The following is a 17,663-nucleotide window of genomic DNA, read 5'->3' on the forward strand; positions in this document are numbered from 1 at the left end:
GACATGTTTATTGATTTTTAGAGAGAGGGGAAGGAAGGGTGAGAGAGGGAGAGAAACATCAATGTTGAGAGAGTAACATCAATTGTCTCATGCACATGCTGTCCCAGGATGGAACTTGTAACCTAAGTGTGTGCTATGACTAGGAATCAAACCTGCAAACTTCTGTTTTATGGAACAACACTCTAACCAACTAAGCCACATGAGTCAGGGCCAAAATCATTTGGCTTTAATCGAGGTTGTGATTCAGCCAGTATGCACAGGAGTAGCTAAAACAATCTTTTAACATTGGCATCTGTTCAGATTGATCAGTGCTCTATTCTCTTTGGTTGTTTTAGGTTCATATGTTAGACAAGTTGCTGTGCATATTAAATATTAATTGTGGATTAAAAACTTATTTTCTCTCTTTATCTTGCATTAAAGAAAACTTTTCAGAATGAGTAAGGCAGGTTCATGAATTCATCAAGGACCCAAATTTGTTTTTCTCCATTCTCAACACCTGGTTTTCACCTCCTGGTTCAAGATGACTGCTTGGGTTCCAGCCATTACACCTTCAAGAAAGACTAAGGTGATGAGAAAGCTATACTTTTCCCCCTAAGGATAGCTTAGTGTTTATCTCAACAGCCAGAACACAGTCCTTGGGGGCAAGATAAGCTGGAATATGTAGCCTGCATTGCAGGTGATCATATGTCCACCTGGAAATTAGTCATTCTATTACTAGGAGAAAAGGTAAAAGAGATAGAAAGATAGGTACTAGACATTGTCACACAGGGTAATGTGATAGAGAGTAACTGACACAGAGGCAGGTGCTTTAAATTGGGTAGTCAAAAGCCTTCTGAAGAGGTAGTGACTACTAAGCTGAGGCCTAAAGGATGCAGATAAGTTTGCCACATGAACTACAGGAAGAGGATTCCAAGCAGAAAGAGTGTTTTATCTCAAAATAGATTGACTTCTGCTCACAGAATTTTTACTTCATTTTATGGTTTTCCTGGGCTAGATAATAATCTGTTTTCTTCATTAATTCTTAGTTCTCCAAATCTCCAAGCACATTACATTATAGAAATTTTTGATTTATTAAAAAAGTTAACTACTGTCACTCTGTAATTCTGAATATGGTAGGAAGATGGTTGAGAACATATCTAGTAGCAAAATACTATTTGATATATTACTTAGGAGGGTGTCTATGGGGGTTGCTCAGCCAAATAGAGTTTGCATCTAGTATGTCTTAGAAACCTCCCTGAGTGATGTAAATAACATGCTAGACTCAAACAAAACTACTTACAAACTAGGGTATTAAATCACAACAATAACATGATTTAGTTTAGTGTTCACCAGAGTAGAATCATTTGTATGGAACTAATGTGACATTTTATGGCACAGTCATATTAGTTATGCATTTGTTAACTGATTTCTGTGGGTGCCAGAATATGGTTCATTGGAATAAACAGAAGAGACTTGTGGTATAAAGCTCCAAAGGGGAATTTTCCTTCATCAAGATTTCCCATATTATAATTAAGTTGACATTATATCCAGAGAATTTTCTTAATAAATATCTTACACTGACATTAAACAAAAGAAAGAATTGGTAATACTATTTGTTTCTGTAGATTTTATGCGAACAAGGTCATTGTATAAAGTAAGCAGTTTTTGTCTAAATATATCATGCAATGCCACATGCACTACTAAGAATGCAGAGATGATGTGTGTGTACATGTGTTTCAAGCCATTCTCTTAACAAACCAGTCTGTTAACAAACCAGAAGAGATGAACTGCCCTAGAGATCATTATATGTTTTGATGAGGAAGCTCTAAGAATATATTCTTTCTAAACTGATCTTATTTCCCACACATTTGTATGTCTAGCTATGAACATAAGACCTAATCTATGGGACCAAGAAATCCTGTCTGCCATAAAACTGTTAGAAGGTGAGCTTCATTTTCAAGAGCAAAGACTATGTCCTTTTTATCTCTGTAACCCCAATATCTAAAAAAATGTTTGACATACAGCAGTTGCTCAGTAAGATTTAAATGAGTGAATGGTCACACCATTTAGAATGGCCATCATAACCAAATCAACAAACAAGTGCTGGCAAAGTTGTGGAGAAAAGGGAACCCTAGTACACTGTTGGTGGGAATGCAGACTGGTACAGCCACTGGGGGAAACAGTATGGAAGTTCCTCAGAAAACTAAAAATGGAACTGCCTTTTGACCAGGCAATTGCACTGCTGGAATTATACCCTAAGAATACTGGAACACAAATTTCAAAAAAATCTATGCACCCCAATGTTCATAGCAGCACAATTTACAATAGTCATGTGTTGGAAGCAACCTAAGTGCCCATCAGTAAATGAGTGGATCAAAAAACTATGTCACTTACACAATGGAATACTACACAGCAGAAAGAAAGAAGGAGCTCCTACCCTTTGTGACAGCATGGATGGATCTGGAGAGCATTATGCTAAGTGAAGTAAACCAGGCTATGAAAGACAAATACCATATCATCTCACCTATAAGTGGAACGTAATCGACAACAAGAAAAAAGCAAGCAAAAATATAACTGGAGACATTGAAATAAACAACAAACTGATGGGAACCAGAGGGGAGTGGGGAGAGGAATAATGGGGGGGGGGATAGGAGAAGGGATGTCAAGGAACATGTATAAAGGACACATGAGCAAAGCCAAAAGGGGGAAGAATTGAGGGTAGGAGGCAGAGAGGGATGAAATATAGGGGAGTAGTGTGGGGACAATGGAGACAACTGTACTCAAACAATAAAACATTAAAAAAGTAAATGAGTGAATGGTGATTCTTCATTCATAACAGTTTCCACTTATATACTCGACAACTCATTAAGTCCCTATCAATGTCTTTGACAGAAACCCCATATATAACAAAATTCCAAGACAAGAGAAATCAGAACTGATTATGAAAAAACCAAAGCCATATAATATTCTTTTTAAATTAAATTATTGGGGTGACATTGGTTAATAGGATCATATAGGTTTCAAGTGTACATTTCTATGATACATGATTGGTATATTATATTGTGCGCCCACCACCCAAAGTTAAATCATCTTCTGTCACCATTTAATTAGCCCCCTTAACCATTTATTGTCCCCCATCCTTTTCCTCTTGTAACCACCATGCTGTTGTCTGTGTCTATGAGTTTCAGTTTTATGTCCTACATATGATAATATCATATTATTTGTGGGTTTTTCTGACTGACTTATTTGTACTTACCACGATGTTCTCAAGGTCCATCCATGCTGTTACACATGGCAATATTACATGTTTTCTCATGGCTGAGTAATATTCCATTGTATATATGTACCACATCTTCTTTATTCAGTCATCTAATGAAAGACATGTTGGTTGTTTCCATGTCTTGGCCACCATGAAAAATGCTGAATAAACACAGGGATGCATATATCTTTGTGAATAAATGTTTTAAAATTTGAGGGGTAGATATCCAGAAGAGGGGTAGCTGAGTCATATGGTAACTGTTCTTAATTTTTTGAGAATCCTTCATACTGTTGTCCATAGTGGCTGTACCAGTTTACATTCCCACCAGCGGTGAATGAGGGCTCCTTTTTTCCCCAAACCTCTCTAACACTTGTTATTGTCTTCTTAATAACAGCCATTCTAACAGATGTGAGGTAGTATCTCATTGTAGTTTTGATTAGCATTTCCCTAAAGGCTTGTAAAATTGAGCATCTTTTTATATATCTGTTGGCCATTTGTATGTCTTCTTGGAAGCAGTGTCTTTTCAGTTCCTCTGCTTATTGTTTTTTTATCTCTACCCAAGAATATATTTTTATATTGATTTTAAAGAGAGAGGAAGGGATGGAGAGAGAGAGACAGAAAGAGAGACAGAGAGAGAGAGAAGAAGCATCCATCAGGTGCCTCTGACCTACTGGGGATCAAACTTGCAACCTAGGCATGTTCCCTGACTAGAAATCCAATTCATACCTTTGATATGTGGGACAATGTTCTAATTAAACACATCACCTGGCCAGAGCTCCACTGCCCACTTTTTTAATTGGTTGGTTTGTTTGTTTGTTTGGCATTGAGTTATGTAAGTTCTTTATATATTTTGGATATTAACCCCTGGAGCTGTTGTTTGCAAGAATCATCTCCCATTTGATTGGTTGCCTTCTTGTTTTGTTGTCAGTTTCTTTTTTTGTATGGAAAGTTTGCTGTCAGTTTCTTTTTTTCAGTTTGATATAATCCAGTTCATTTATTTTTGCCTTTATTTTCCTTGCCTTCGAGGTCAAATTCATAAAATGTTCTCTACGACCAAGGTCCATAAGTTTAGTACCTATGTGTTTGTCTATGTAATTTATTGTTTCAGATCTTATATTGAGGATCTTTGATCCATTTTGAATTAATTTTGTACGTGGGTATAAACTGTAATCTAGTTTTATTCTTTTGCATGTGGCTTTCCAATTTCCCCAGCACCATTTACGAAAGAGGATTTGTTTTCTCCATTGTGTGTTTTTGGCTCTGTTATCAAAAACTGTTTGCCCACTTTTTCACAATGGGTTTGTCACCAGAAGATAGGTGTCAAGAAAACCACCAATAAATTAAAGCCAAATGGAAAAGGAAAAGACTCACATCAACACTGTGGTCATTTGGACACATAAATTTCAGCAAGCCTACCACTACCGGCCATTTCATCTACAGATGTGGTGGAATTGACAAAAGAACCATCGAAAAATTTGAGAAGGAAACTGCTAAGTTGGGGGAGGGCTCCTTCAAGTATGCCTGGGTCTTGGATAAACTGAAAACTGAATGTGAGTGTGGTTTCACCATTGATACCTCTCTGTAGAAATTTAAAACCAGAAAGTGTTATGTGACCATCACTGATGCCCCAGGACAGAAAGACTTCATCAAAAACATGATTACAGGGACATCTCAGGCTGGCTGTGCTGCCCTGATTGTTGCTGCTGGTGCTGGTGAGTTTGAAGCAGGTATCTCCAAGAATGGGCAGACTCATGAGGATGCCCTTCTGGTTTAGACACTGGGTGTGAAACAATGGATTATTTGTGTTAACAAAATGGATTCCACTGAGCCACCTACAGCCAGAAGAGATATGAGAGAATTGTTAAAGAAGTCAGCACTTACATTAAGAAAATTGGCTACAACCCTGACACAGTAGCATCTGTGCCAATTTCTGTTAGAATAGCAACATGCTGGAGCCAAGTGCTAACATACCTTAGTTCAAGGGGTGGAAAGTCACCCGTAAAGATGGCAGTGCCAGAGGAACCACACTGCTCGAAACTCTGGATTGCATCCTGCCACCAACTCATCCAAATGACAAGCCCCCATGTCAGCCCCTCCAGGATGTCTATAAAATTGGTGGCACTGGTACTGTCCCTGTGGGCTGAGTGGAGACTGGGATTCTCAAAACTGACATGGTAGTCACCTTTGCTACAGTCAACATCACAAATCAAGTAAATTCTGTTTAAATGCACCATGAAGCTCTGAATGAAGCTCCTCCTGGGGACAATGTGGGCTTCAATGTCAAGAATATGTTTGTCAAAGATGTTTGTCATGGCAATGTGGCTGGTGATAGCAAAAAATTATCAAAAATGGAAGCTGCTGGTGTTTACAGCTCAGGTGATTATCCTCAACCATCCAAGTCAGATCAGTGCTGGACATGCATCTGTGCTGGATTGTCACACAGTTCCCATTGCTTGCAAATTTGCTGAGCTGAAGGAGAAGATTGATTGTTGCTCTGGGAAAAAGCTGGAAGATGGCCCAATGTTTTTGAAATCTGGTGATGCTGCCATCATTGATATAGTTCCTGGCAAGACCATGTGTGTTGAGAGCTTCTCTGACTATCCTCCTCTGGGCCACTTTGCTGTTTGGGGCATGAGACAGACAGTTGCTGTTGCTGCCATCAAAGCAGTGGACAAGAAGGCAGCTGGGGCTGGCAGTCCCCAAGTCTGCCCAGAAAACTCAGAAGGCTAAATTAATATTAACTGCAACACCTCCATCCAGTCTTAATCAGTGGTAGAAGAATGGTTTCAGAACTATTTGTCTTCATTGGCAACTTAAATATAATAGTAAAGGAGTGGTTAATTAAAATGCATTGTAAAATCTTAAGAAGGAAAAGAGAATGTTTTGTGGACAATTTGGGTTTTTTTGTGTGTGTGGCAGTTTTTAAATTACTTTTTAAAATCAGTACTTTTTAATGGAAACAGCTTGACCGAGATCTGTCACAGAATTTTGAGATCCATTAAAACAAAGTTTAATGAGAAAAAAAAATTGTTTGCCCATATACTCATGGTTTTACTTCTATGCTCTGAATTCTGTTCCATTCATCTGTGCATATTTTTCTGCCGATAGCATGCTGTTTTGATTACTGTAGAACCATTGTATAATTCAAAGCCAGGTAGTGTAATACCTCTGGCTTTGTTCTTTTTTTCTCAGTATTGCTTTACCTATTCAAGTCATGTGTTGTTCCATACAAATCTGCTATTTTGTTCTATTTCTTTAAAAAATTACAATAACCCAAATATGGAACCAGAGCAAGGGTCCATCAGTAGGTGAATGGATAAAACACCTATGGTACATTTACACAGCAGAATACTATTTGACCATAAAAAAGAAGAAATTTTTACCCTTTTCAACAGCATGGATGAACCTGAAGAACATTATGCTAAGTGAAATAAACCAGTCAGAGAAAGACAAATACCATATGATCTCATTCATATGTGGATCTAATGAACAAACGGAACTAATAAAAGAAATTAGGGACAGACTCATATAGAGTAGGATTACAGTAAGGGGGCAGGGAGTGGCAGGGATTGGGACTGAGCAAAAAAAGTGGGACTCATGGACATGGACAACAGTGTGATGAATGCAGGATGGGGGTGGGGGTAAATAGAAATGAATAATAATGGAAAAAATACAAAAGAAAAAAATGACATTGGGGTTTTGATGGGGATTACATTAACTCTGTATATTGCTGTAGGTAATATGGCCATTTAACTATGTTGACTTTTTCAATCCATGAATATGGGATATCTTTCCTTTTCATTGTGTCTTTATCTCTTTTATTTTTATTTTTTTACAGTATTTCTTTTTTTATTTAATTATTTTTCAAGTACATTTTTTGTCTATTTCTCTTTTATCTCTTTTAATAATGCTTTGTCATTTTCAGTGTATAAATCCTTCACATCCTTTGATAAGTTTATTCCTAGGTATTTTATTGTTTTGGTTGTAATTCCAAAAGGAATTCTTTATCATTTCTTTTTCTGAAGTTTCATATTTAGTATATAGAAAAGAGGTGCATTTTTAATATCAATTTTGTATCCTACAACTTTACTGTATTTGTTTATTGTTTCAAATAGTTTTTTGGTGGAGTCCTTAGGGTTTTCTATATACAGTCATGCCATTTGAAGAAAGTGACCATTTTATGTCTTCCTTTCCAAACTGTGTGCCTTTTATTTTTTTCTTTTGCCTGATTGCTCTGGCAAGAACTTTCAGAACTCATTGAATAGGACTGGAGAGAGGACATCCTAATCTTGTTCCTGATTTTAGAGAAAAGCTTTCAGTTTTTTCACCATTGAGTATGTTGTTAGCTGAGGGTCTGTCATACATGATATGTATTATGTTGAGGGTACTTTTCTTCTATACTCATTTTATTGAGTATTTTGTTATTTTTTAAAAGATTTTATTTATTTATCTTTAGAGGGTAAGGGAAGGAGATAAGGAGAGAAATATCAATGTATGGTTGCCTCTCGTGTGTCCCCTGAATGTGGTACATCACATTGATCAATTTACATATTTTGAACCATCCTTGCATCCCTGGAATGAACCCCACTTGATCATGATGTATTATTATATTTTTAACATATTGTTGTATTCTTTTTGCTAAGGGTTTGTTTTTTATTTATTTGTTTGTTTGTTTTTTAGGATTTCTACATCTGTATTCATCAGAAATATTGGTCTGTAGTTTTTTTCTCTCTCTTCCTCTCTGTCTCTGTCTGTCTGTCTGTCTGTCTCTCTCTCTTTTTTGTAATCCTTGCCAGGTTTTGGTATCATAAAATATTATGTTTGTCTCATAAAATGTGTTAGAAAGAATTGACTCTTTTTTAGTTTTCTGGAATAGTTTGAGAAAAATAGGTATCAAATTTATTTGGAAGTTTGGTAGAAATTATTAGTGAAGCCATGTGGCCCTGGACTTTTATTTTGGGGGAGGTTTTTAATGATTGATTGGTGTATTTAGATTTTTTTAGTTCTTCATGATTCAGGAATATTACATATTCCTAGAAAGTTATTCACGTCTTCTGGGTTATTGTATTTGGTAGCATATAGTGTTTCATAGTATTCTAGTATGATCTTTTATATTTCTGTGATGTCTGTGGTAACTTCTCTTTCATTTCTGATTTTGTGTTGTGACTCTTTAATCTTTTTTTCCTGAGTGAGTCTAGCCAGGGGTTTGTCAATTTCATTAATCTTTTCAAAGAACCAGCTTTTTGTTGCATTAACTTTTTGTATAATTTTTCCCCTCTATTTCATTCAATTCCGCTCTGGTTTTTTATTATTTTCTTTTTTCTGATGACATTGGGTTGGTTTTGTTCATCTTTTCCTAGTTCTGAAAGATGTAATGTTAGGTTGTTTACTTGGGGTTTGTCTTGTTTCTTCAGATAGGTCTGTAATGACATAAACTTCCCTCATATTATCACTTTGGCTGCACCCCAGAAGTTCTGATGTCATATTGTCATTCTCATTTGTCTCTATCTTGTGATCTCACCTTGTATTTCTTCTTTGACCCAGTCATTTTTTAGTATTATGTTGTTTAATCTCCACATATTTGTGGGTTTATATCCTTTTTGTGGTTAATTTCTCATTTCAAAGCATTGTGGTCAGAGAATATGCTTGGTATAACTTTAATCATCTTGCATTTGTTGAGGCTCGTTTTGTGATCCAACATATGGTCTATTCGTGAGAATGTTCTGTGTGCACTGGAGAATTTATAATCTGATGTTCTGGAATAAAAGGCTCTGTAAATGTCAACTGTGTCCATTTGGTCTAATGTGTTATTTAAGGTCAACATTTCTCTATTGATTTTATGTTTGTTGATCTATCTAGAACTGTCAGTGAAGTATCAATATTCCCAACTATGGTTGTGTTTTTGTCTTTTTTTCTCTTTCATTCTGTTAGTAGTTGCTTTATATATTTCAATGCTATCTGATTTGGTACATATATATTAAGAAGTATTTTATCTTCTTAATATAGTGTCCCACTTTATTAAAGTGTTCTATCTTCTCTTAGTTTTGTTATCTTGAAATTTGTTTTGTCATACATATACATGACTACACCTGCTTTTCTGTGGGTGTTATTTGCTTCGAGAATAATTTTCCATCCTTTCACTTAGAGTCTGCCTTTGCCTTTGCAGCTTAGATGTGTCATTTGGGGTTTTTTGTTGTTGTTTTTTATCTAATATGCTACACTGTGCCTCTTTACTGGTGAATTCAGTCCATTTACATGGAAGGTAATTATTGATGTATGTGGACTTCATATAGCCATTTTATCTTATGTTTGCTGGTAGCTCTGTGCCTCTATTTGTTCTTTTCCTTTGTGTTTCTGTTTTTAGTTTTTTGTTTGGAGGTATTCCATACTTCTTTTTTCTGTTTCCTCTTTTGGTAAGCTGTGTCTCAGTTTGGGGGCTTTTTTGTTTGCTGAATTACCATTAGGTTTATGAAAAGAAAGTTTTCTTTTATTCATAAAGTAGTCCTTTTTCTTTTGATTTAAATGCATCTGATCCCCATCCTCCTTTGCAAATTCAGACCCTTACTCTTCCTCTTTCATGTTTTTTGTTGTCACAAATTATCCCTGCTTATTCTGTAAGTTTCTTTAGTGATCTTGTAGCTTTGCGATGTTTTGTTCTTGGTTTCAGGTAGAATAAGCCTCTTCAGTATTTCCTGCAGTAGAGGTCTTATGGTAGTAAATTACCTCAGCTTCTGTATATCTGAAAAAGTCTTTATTTCCCTTTCATATTGAAAGGATAACTTTGCTGGATATATTATTCACTGCTGATAATTTTTCTCTTTCAGTTGTTTGAATTTCTATTCTGCTTGTAGAGTTTCTGCTGAGAAATCTGATTATAACCTAATGGGCATCCTTTATAGGTTACTTTCTTCTTTTCCCTTGGCTGCCTTGAGAATTCTTTCTTCATCATTAATTTTTTGACAATTTTAATACAATGTATCTTAGAAAAGTCCTCTTTGAATTGAAGTAACTAGGTGTTCTGCTTGCTTCTGGGATTTGAGGATCTAGCTCTTTCCATAGGTTTAGGAATTTTTCATCAAAAATTTGTTTGAATAGGCTCTCCACTCCCTTCTCCCTCTCTTCTTCTCTGGTATGCCTTTTGCCCTTATATTACTCATTCTGATGGAGTCAGATAGTTCTTGGAGAGATCCTTTATTTTTTTATGCTCACATCTCTCTCTTCTTCCCTCTGCATCATTTCTAGATTTCTATCTTTGATATCTTCGATAGCACTAACCCTTTCCTCCATCTGGTCCACTCTATGCCCTATGCTAGATCATTTTTTATCTCTCTTATTCATTTTTATCTCTTTTATTCATCTCCAGAATTTCTGTTTGGTTCTTTCTTTAAAGTTTCAATCTTATTGTATTTGTTGATTTGTTTCCTGAGCACATTAAATTGCCTGTCTGTATTTTCTTCCATCTTGTTGAATATTTTCAGAACTGCAACCTTGACTTTTCTGTCATTTTTATCACACATTTCTATGTCTTTACATTTGTTTTCTGTAGATTTTTTTATTTTCTTCCTGAGCTGCCTCACTACCTTGGTTGTTCATGGTATTTGATAGATTCTTTCTCTGTCTAGGCATCTACATATGAGTGACACTTTTCTAGCTGATTAATACAAAGAGGTCTTTCTCTTATTTTCCAGTAAGTGGTGCTGAATCACAAAATATTTTACCTCTGTGAAATCCCAGTGCTCTCCCCTATAGTCAGACACTGCCACAGTGTAGCCATTATGTGTGGAGATGGGGTGAGCTGGAGGAATCAGCCAGCTTTGTTGTTGATTTTCCCTTATGGTAATGTGAACCTATGTGGGAACCCTTTGCACCCTGGCTGCAGGATTGGTCATAGAGTGAACCTTTGTTCAGGAAAAAAAGTGATTCTGAGGTAAAAGTGAGTTCATGGGATTCACTTCCGCCAAGATAGAGGCATAGGTGGAAACCCTGTGTCTTCTCGCACAACCAAGTTTAAAAACAACTAAGTTTTAGCAACAAAAACGCAGCCAAGGGAAGATGGCGACAGAGTAGGACAGAGCGGATTCTAGCTAAAAGAACAGAGATTGTGACGGACGCTGAAACACCAGAAAGCCGCAGGTCAGTGGGGTCTTGGGGACCGGAGTAAAGACAAAGCGGAGGTGGGAGCCAGCACCCCCAGCCAGGGGGCCCGGTGCTGCCTCTACGGCCAGGGTCCAGAGCTATTGGTCTGAGACCAACACCAGAGGTGTCTGCCACAGGAGCCTACGCACCCAGTGGCCCCAGTGGCCACAAGCGCCCCCACTCCCCGTATAAGCAAAACTGGACAACACTGGGCAGAGACCTGTCTGCTAGCCTGCTTGCCTGCTTGCATTATCAGGGAGGATTACAAAGACACAGGGCCCCATTCAACTGCAGACTCTGTGGTCACAAGCCTGGGAGAATTGAGAAACGCATTGGCCTCACTGGTCTGGTTGGGGACTGAGCTGGATTGAGAGGCAGGCCATCTGGAGAGTTCTGTTTTTTTTTTGAAAGTGGACTGAGGTGTTCTCCTGCCAGGGCAGCTTAGCTTGCTTCCCACTGGGCCTTGCAGCAAGCCAGGGGAAAAGCGGAGGCCTCTGAGCTGCTGCCATGGGACTGGGAAGCGCCCTGCCAGTTTCATGGGTCCCAGACGGCCTGGCAGGCAAGTGTGTGGGCGAGGAGGCTTCTGGGTCCCTGCCACAGGGCTGGGAGGCACCTTGATGGTTTCTCAGATCCCAGACAACCTGGCAAGTGCACACAGGCCCAGAAGCCTCTGAGTCCCGCACACAGGACTGGGAAGCGTCTTGCCGGTTTCACCTGGCTAGTGTGCACAGGCGCAGAAACGGTTGAGTCCCTCCATAGGACTAGGAAGGACCCTACCAGAACCGGTAGGTCCCAAGCAGCTTGGTGAGTGTGCGGGCGCCCACACCCCAATCTGGTAGCCTGGCTGGTGTACGCACTTGCACTGGCATCCCAGCCCACCGGCATCCTGCTTTAACCAGAAAAACCAGTCTGGACAGTTTGAAACCAACAAGGGAAGGGTTTCTCTGTTGTTGTTGTTGTTGTTATTCTTTTTGTTGTTGTTGTTTGTTTGCTTATTTTGAAGGGGCCCCCATTTTTTAGTAACTTTTTTGTGTGTTTGTTTAGTAATCTTATATATTTTTTAATTTTATCACTGCTTTATCTTTCTATACTTTGTTCCTCTCCTTTGTTTTTCCCTGTTTTAGTCCTTCTTCCTTTCCTCTTAAACTCATCACTTTCGCCTCCCTTCTCCTGCCTTTTTGTTTGTTTGTTTGTTGCTTCATTTTCTTTTACCCACAAGAGACACAAACAACTAGGAACTGTGAAAGATCCAGAATGGGACCCAAAGAGGGGGCATCTCAACAGTAGAGACAGAGAGACAAATTTCACTTTCCTATAGCAGAGAAGCCACAAGGTGTTGCATATTTTTTTCATTGTTCTCACTTCTTTTATATTTTAATAATATCTCTGTATTCCTCCTCTTTCTGTATAGTCTTCTCAGTCTTGAGTAGTTATATTGCATTATTAGTCAGGCTCCCCCCGTCCTATCCTCCACAATGCTTTGCTAATCCTCTAAACTCCATGCCACTTGTTTTCCTTTAGCACACTACCTAAAAGCTCTATACCCGCTACTCAGACAGCTCACATAGGAGTGCTGCTCTAATATTAGTGTAAATAATAGCTGATCTATACAACAGTAAATACTTCACAACACATCTCCTGGATCTTAGCCCATTGTACGGGTCCCTGAATTCTATCGCTGTAGTGATTAACTCTATTTGCTCACACACTACACCTATTTACTTAGGTGTAGTGTTCCCTACACTCACCTTATCTCAAAATCTGACCGTCTGAAACTTCACTGCTTTCTAGTTCCAACTAACAAGACTTCCCTCCCAAACAAGAGGCTTATCTTTTGTCCATCATCTCGTAAAAGTGGCAAGATGGGCTGAAAAATACGGTTAACACTATATACAGCCTAAAGATCACCAATCTCCTCTCTACCAGCTGTGACTATAAATATCATAAAAAACTCTTCTGCTGTCATGAACCATTTTTCCTCCTCCTACAACTGATTACACATACACGATAAAAGGAGTAGGTGGAAACAGAGAACATCAAGATACTTGAAGAAGTCTGCACCACTGAAATTCACAGATCATATACCACAGAGGTTCACAACATAAACCCAGCGAGTCAGAACAGATAAATTTTAGAAGCTGAGACTAACAAGAAGAGTCTCACAAATAATGGGAAGACAAAGGAACAATCCCCAAATGAAAGAAAAAGCAGAAACTTCAAAAAGAATGTTAGATGAAATAGAGGCTAATCAACTATCAGATAGTGAATTCAAAGCACTGGTTATCACAAAGTTCAAAGAGCTCACAATGAGCTACCAGAAACTACAGGGGAACTAAAATGATCTCACCGCACACTATATCAACATGAAAAAAAAAATAGAAACTATCAGCAAGGGACAAGAGGAAATGAAGAATTCAATTTCCGAATTGAAGAACACAGTAGAAAGTTTCAAAAGTAGAATAGATGAGGCAGTGGATTGGATTAGTGATTTGGAGGACAAAGTAGAAAGCATCTCACAGAAAGAGCAGGAAAATGAAAAGAGGCTCAGAAAGAATAAAGAGGGATTAAGAGAAATACAAGACAATATGAAACGTAATAATATCCAAATAATAGGGATACCAGAAGAAGAAGAAGAAGAACAAGGGATAGAAAATGTATTTGAAAGAGTAATGAGAGAAAATTTCCCTAATTTGATGAGAGAGAAAGTCACACAAATTGAGGAATCACAGAGAATCCCAATCAAGAGGAACCCCAAGGAGGCCCACTTCAAGACACATCATCATCAAAATGGCAAAATTCCAAGACAAAGAGAGAATCTTAAAGGCAGCAAGGGAGAAAAAACAAGTAACATACAAGGGAGCCCCAATAAGGTTAGCTACTGACTTCTCAATGGAAACAATCCAAGCAAGAAGAGAATGGCAAGAAATAGTCCAAGTAATGAGAACCAGAGGCCTACAATCAAGGCTACTTTACCCAGCAAGGCTCTCAATCAAGATAGAAGGCCAAATAAAGAGCTTCCAAGACAAAAGAAGCCTAAAAGAATACGCCTCCACTAAACCAGCTCTACAAGAAATACTAAAAGGACTGCTTGAAGTGAAGGAAGGAAAAGAGGGAGACAGAGAGAAACAGGTACAAAAATGGCAATGAATAAGTACCTATCAAAAATAACCTTAAATGTAAATGAATTAAATGCTCCAATCAAAACACACAGAATAGCTGAATGGATAAGAAAGCATGACCCACACATATGCTGCCTACAAGAGACCCACCTCAGGACAAAAGACCATTACTTTCACTAAAAGTGAAAGGCTAAAAACAAATTTACCAAGCAAACGGACAAGAAAAAAAAGCTGGTGTAGCAATTCTCATATCAGACAAAATAGACTTCAAAAAGAGGGCCATAAACAGAGATTCAGAAGGTCACTTCATAATACTCAAGGGAAGAATCCACCAAGAGGACATTAACATCGTAAATATATATGCACCCAACATAGGAGCACCCAAATATATAAAGAAAATCTTAGAGGAATTCAAGAAAGATATTGACAGCAACACAATTATAGTAGGGGATTTTAACACCCCACTATAAAATATGGACAGGTCTTCCAAACAAAATATCAACAAAGATATTTCGGCATTAAACAACACCCTAGAGGAAATGGACTTAACTGATATATATAGAGCCCTTCATCCCAAAAAAGCTAAATACACATTCTTTTCAAATGCACATGGAACATTCTCAAAGATAGACCACATGATAGGACACAAAACGAGCCTCAAAAAACTCAAGAAAATTGAGGAATCATTTCCTCTGACCACAAGGGACTGAAATTGAAAACCAACCCCAAAGAAAAAAAAAACCCAAAGCACCCAAAATTATGGAGACTGAATGGTATGCTATTAAACAATTAATGGGTCAAGAATGAAATTAGAGAAGAAATCAAAACGTTTCTGGAAACAAATGAAAATGATCTCACAACAACCCAAAACTTATGGGACACAGCGAAGGCAGTCCTGAGAGGGAAGTTTATAGCAATACAGGCCTATCTAAAGAAGATAGAAATATTTCAAACAAACAACCTAACCCTATGCCTGCAAGAACTTGAGGAACAACAACAAAGACAGCCCAGAGCAAGCAGAAGGAAGGAAATAACCAAGATTAGAGCAGAATTAAATGACATAGAGACTAAAAGCACAGTCCTAAGGATCAATGAATCCAGGAGTTGGTTCTCTGAGAAGATAAACAAAAATAGACAAGCCTTTAAGTAGGCTCATCAAGAAAAGAAGAGTGAGGACACAAATAAACACAATCAGAAATGAAAGAGGAGAGATTACAACTGATACCACAGAAATAGAAGGGATTGTAAGAAATTACTATGAACTATATGCCAAGAAATTTGAAAACCTAGGGGAAATGGACACATTTGTAGAAAAATATAATCTTCCAAAACTCAGTGAAAAAGAAACAGAAAATCTGAACACACCAATAACAGCAAAAGAAATCGAAGCAGTAATCAAAAAACTCCCATCACACAAAAGTCCTGGACCAGATGGTTTCACAGGAGAATTCTACAAAGCATTTAAGGAAGGGCTAAGCCCTATTCTTCACAGACTATTCCAAAAAATCCAGAAGGTTGGAAAGCTCCCAAATTCTTTTTATGAAGCCAGCATCATCCTAATTCCAAAACCAGATAGAGACAAAACAAAGAAAGAGAACTTCAGGCCAATATCGCTGATGAACATAGATTCTAAAATTCTCAACAAAATATTGCAAATCGCATTGAACAATACATTAAAAAGATCATACACCATGACCAAGTGGGATTCATCCCAGAGATGCAAGGATGGTTCAACATTCGCAAATCAGTAAATGATTCACATAAACAAAAGCAAAGACAAAAACCACATGATCATATCAATGGACATGGAAAAAGCTTTTGATAAGGTACTGTTGCATCCACCGTCACGAGAAACAGAGGTTCGGAGACTTTCAGAATTTTCAAGATGTTACTTTATTGGCCAAGTTTTACCTGCGCAGGGGCGAGCTCTCTGAGTGTCCGAGGAGACTATGCTCAGGAGAGCTGCAGATGAGAGCTGCGCCCCGGCGCTTACAGCTATGTCCTTATATAGGGGTATGCAAGCAAGCTTTGAACAGAAGCAGATGTGTCTGTTAGCTATTGGCTAGCTCTAAACAGCTGATTGCCATTGGCTTATTAGGGAAATTGGTGGTTAGCTCTTTTAGGAAGTAAAAATTTCCCTGCTCCTGGTCAGCCTAACTTTATCCAGGGCTCGTTCGGGATTGTCCCTTTTCAACATCTGTTTTGGACCTCAGCATTCCCCCATTTCTTTTGGTCGTGGATCAAACCCTTGATTCCTCATCTATGGGTAGGATTGTATAAGGCTGGGACAAAACCATTAGCTTTCTTTAATAAATGCAAGGAGTTTATAAACAGTAAGAGGGGACCAGCTATAGCGGATATTAGCGTTGTCAGCCAAGGGGAGGTCTTTCAGTTCCTCCCCCTGGGGTCCAATGTCCCCTTGAGACTATTGTTTCACAGCCCCAGCTTTTACAATAATAGTCACTAGCCCCTCCGCAGTCCCTTGTCCATTTGCTGGGTGGTTCTGGACACCCATATGCTCCTGATTAGTATAAGTTCTTGTTCTTCTGAGATGCATCACAAGCAGGGCCTTTTCCTAAAGCCATCACAGTTTCTCCTCCGAATAGTCCCTTATGTCCTTCACTGCCCCTATAGCCTAGGGTAGAGTCACAGATAGAATCACCAAACAGTTTAGACAGATCAGTCTTTGAGGGGCTTTCTTCACGTCTGAAGGTGATGGTGGCCTGGAGCTTCTGCAATAAATCTCTTCCTAGCAATGGGTAGGGGCAGTCAGGAATGACAAGGAAGGAGTGGGTAATGGTGCCTCGGCCTAAGTTAGTTACCCTTGCTGTAGCCCATGGGTAGGCCTCCGCTTTGCCCCTTGCCCCAACTATTTTGGCAGTTGTCTTTTGAATTTGTCCTTGGGGTTGTTTGAGGACCGAGAAGGTGGCTCCTGTGTCGACCAGGAAGTCTATTGGCTTACCTTCGACCATTAGGGTGACCATGGGCTCCTGGGAGCCAACGGGAATGGAACCCTGGCCCCGTCAGTCTAAGGTTTGGAGCAGGACCTCAGGAGCCTGTCCCTGCTTACGGCCTTCCGCTCTCTTCTTTGGACAGTCCCTCTTCCAGTGTCCTCTCTCCTTGCAGTAGGCACATTGGTCTTTGCCTATTCGCGGCCCCCTGTTATGGCC

General features: G+C 38.7%; 1 pseudogene; it reads left to right on the forward strand.

Annotated features, from left to right (window-relative positions):
- The first annotated feature begins 4,588 nt into the window (after nt 1–4,588).
- LOC119045194 (elongation factor 1-alpha 1-like) lies at nt 4,589–6,014 on the forward strand (annotated as a pseudogene).
- The last annotated feature ends 11,649 nt before the right edge of the window (nt 6,015–17,663 follow it).

The sequence above is a fragment of the Artibeus jamaicensis genome, unplaced genomic scaffold (genome assembly GCF_021234435.1).
Source record: "Artibeus jamaicensis isolate MK-2021 breed Jamaican fruit bat unplaced genomic scaffold, CSHL_Jam_final contig_1157, whole genome shotgun sequence".
In the NCBI taxonomy this organism is placed as follows: domain Eukaryota; kingdom Metazoa; phylum Chordata; class Mammalia; order Chiroptera; family Phyllostomidae; genus Artibeus; species Artibeus jamaicensis.